Source organism: Triticum dicoccoides, chromosome 2A, assembly GCF_002162155.2.
Source record: "Triticum dicoccoides isolate Atlit2015 ecotype Zavitan chromosome 2A, WEW_v2.0, whole genome shotgun sequence".
NCBI lineage: Eukaryota > Viridiplantae > Streptophyta > Magnoliopsida > Poales > Poaceae > Triticum > Triticum dicoccoides.
Window position 1 is genome coordinate 211,514,177 of NC_041382.1, and position 3,514 is coordinate 211,517,690.

General features: G+C 42.1%; 1 pseudogene; it reads right to left on the reverse strand.

The window, feature by feature from the left end:
- Positions 1-764: 764 nt before the first annotated feature.
- The window catches only part of LOC119357793, a 17,913-nt pseudogene continuing 15,163 nt past the window's right edge, over positions 765-3,514 (reverse strand).

Below are 3,514 nucleotides of genomic sequence, written 5' to 3' on the forward strand. Positions count from 1 at the left end.
TAAATTTTTTAAAAATGTTCATAATTTCGAAATTTGTTTAAATTTTCAAAAAAGTTCAGAATTTCAAAATTTATTTAAATTTTCAAAAAAATCAGAATTTTAGAATTTGTTTAAATTTTTAAAAAAGTTTAGAATTTCAAAATTGTTTAACTTTTCAAAAAAATCCAGAATTTCAAATTTTGTTTAAATTTTCAAAAAATGTTTAGAATTTCAAAAAAATAAAAAAATGTTCAGAGTTTTAAAAAAGTTTAAATTTTTAAAAAAATGTTTAGAATTTCAAAAAAAAAATAAAAAATTATAAAATTTTCAAATTTTCAAAAAATCAAGAATTTCAAATATATTCAAAATCTTTAAAAAAAATGTTCAGAATTTCAAATTTTTAAAAGAATGTTCAGCATGTATATGCAGGCTGCCAAACAGACTCTCAGCTCAGCATGTTTCGACGCATAGATCACTGGCAAATAAGGGCAACTGCATGGACTCAGCATGTCTACATTCAGCATGGATGAGAGAAGAACAACTAGGCTAGGTCCATACATGCTACCAAACACACCCGGAATGTATGAGACCTTTGTATGCCAGAACTTAGCATCTCCCTGGCTTCATTTCTGTGCGTTCGGTCATCGAGTTAGTTGCTTAATAAACTTTATTTTGTTGTTTGGGTGTTTCAAAGTGCCTTTTTTATCCAAGAACCGAGCCCAGATGGTATTCCAAACCACTCTTCTTTGTCTTTCGCTTATCTAAGATACAATCTATAAAAGAAATTATCTACGATATGCATCGGTAATTGTGAGCCCATTCAGAGAGATATTTTCAAAGATCACCTCAGACCGGTTGTACACGTAGGTGCCCTACTAGCATGGCAGAGAAGGTGAGTTTGAGTCTTCCCCGAAGAAGAATGCAGGCTGTGCTGGTGGCTGAAGCTCCATGTCCTCCCTGTTCAACATGAAAATGATGGATGGGATGTCAGGCCTGTCGTCAGGGTCTGCTTGGACGCACAGCAACCCAATGTGGATACATCTTAGCGCCTGGATTCGGGGGTGTCCTTTGAGTGATTCATCAATCATCTGTGATATCATCCCTTTGCTCCAACAAGTCCACACCTGTTCCCATCAGTTTGTTACTACTTGAAACTTGTCGGAAAAAATTATGTTTCATCCATGATAATAAGGTTTCCAGCTTGCTGCGATATACAGATCCGCTTACATCACTTAGGAGATTCGCCGTGTCCGTCTCGCAATCATCGGAGCCGCAGTTCCTCCTCTTGGTTACAATTTCAAGCACCAAGACACCAAAGCTGAAAATATCGATCTTTGGCGACATGTTTCCATGTATTGCATACTCTAGCGCCATATACCCGTTGCAGATGATTATCAGTTAGGCATAGAAGCAAACATCTTGACATCTGCAATATACTAAAGAACTTTTGTATGAAGTTGCTTACCATGTTCCAACAACTCTAGTTGTCATGGTTTGAGTATGGCCTCCTACTTGCAGCCTAGCTAACCCGAAGTCCGCAATCTTCGGATTCATGGCATCATCAATCAGAATGTTGTTAGCTTTCAGGTCTCGGTGGATGATCCTTACGCTCGAGTCCTCGTGAAGATACATTATGCCCTTGGCAATTCCGAGAATGATGTTGTACTCTTCATCCCAGTTTAGTGTATTTCTTCGACTAGCATCTATTGTAACGTATTGTCCAAGTTTTATCAGAAGCTGCATTGACGAAAGATAACAGAGAGTATATGTTAGAGATATATTTGGGATACTTGTATTTGGTAGTCTAGGATTTGTAATCCGCCTCCTACCTTATCTCTAGGAGAGGCGTCTTGCCCTCCAAGTCTTATACTCAATATATACTCACCCTCGAGGCTCAATAATACATCCATCATATTCCACTAATCCTCTCTCTCCCTTCTAATAGTAGAGAGCCATTCTACATAGTAACTTTGCTAATGGAAACTTCAGTAATTCCTTACACTAACAGAATGTACTTTGCACTATCTAACTGTATATGTTATGGACCTGTAGCAACTTCCTTTCCAGAAATGCTACAGTGAGTATGAATGACTAGTAAAGAAGGTATTTCCAAACAACAATACTCACTTCATGATTCCTCTGTTCTCGGCATATTTTGGTGGACAATTTTTTATCACAACCAACGGCTAATTTTTCATGAGACCTGATTTTTTTCGAAAAGGGGGGACTCCCCGGCCTCTGCATCAGAACGATGCATACAGCCATAAAGGAACATTAAAAGAGATTTTAGTATATGGAGATGTGAGTGGAAAGGATGCAGGGAAATACCAAAAAGGAACGCAGAAGAAGATTAAAACAGTTTTCAGTACATGGAGATGTGAGTGGAGAGGACGCAAGGAAATACCAAAAAGGAAGTTGTCGAGGCTCCCGTTCCTGATTTATTCATAAACAAGTAGCATCTCCTTCTGATGGAGGCAAAACCCCAGCAACCTAACAAGGTTCTTGTGCTGGAGTTTTGCCAACACTAGCACTTCATTGCATATCTAATCCAGTCCATGTCCAGCACCAGCACCATCTATAAGTTTCTTCACTGCTATTTCTTGTCCATCCGGGAGGTTTCCCTCAAGAAGCAGGTTCTTTTTTCAGTAGAAGAACAGAGTGCGGCAAATAGTTTTACCCTGCATTCTCCAAATCTTTTCTATTTACCTTGTATACAGTTCCGCCTCGTGGTGGTGCTCGTAGTGAGACGGCGTGGGCGGTGGCGCAACCACGGTGGCGCATTGGGTGGTTGTTTGGATGGTTGGCTTCGGATGGGCGGTGGTGTTTGGTGAGCAGGAGAAATCCTTGCCGGTTCGTCCGGCGCCGATGCGGTGACACCGGCGGGTGCCACCATTCCTTCTTGAAGGGCGTCGGTGGTAGCCATCCCCTACTTTCCTCCGCATACCGGGGGAAACCCTAGGACTTGCCCGGGCAGCAGCGTCGTCGGCGTCGCATACCTTCTTGGAGGTGTTGCTTGGTATGCGGCACTCGGAGCCTCGAGCTATGGTGGGGTGTTTCCGGAGGGCGCGGCAGTGGCGGGCCTTCCGCGCTTTGTCGAGCTGCCGTTTTTGGCATTATGTTTCTTCTTCTTCTTTGTCTTTGGGCTTGTTGTGTTTCGCCCCAGCGTCGAGTTGTGTACTATGTTGGCTGGTTGCTTTGGAATACAAAGCGGGGGGGGGGGAACTCTCTTTCGGTAAACCGCCTTCTCCAAGCTTATGCTTCTCTGAGAAGTTTTCGGCTGCCTCTTGCAGCGTCAGAAAATCGTAGATAGTGCACTTCCCTCTTGCCGTTTTGTTAAATGTTGTTGCACAATGCACACATGTTAGATTGGGAAGCGTTCCTACTCCTCGATGAGGAGCTGCATTTGGTTTATATTGATATGAGGCAAACAGCCATGCCTTGGCTTACAAGTTGGAGGAGACCGATCGCATGTGATCAGGACCGATCGCATGTGATCAGGTCGTTACAAGGAGATCTCCTGGATAGCTACGAGAGA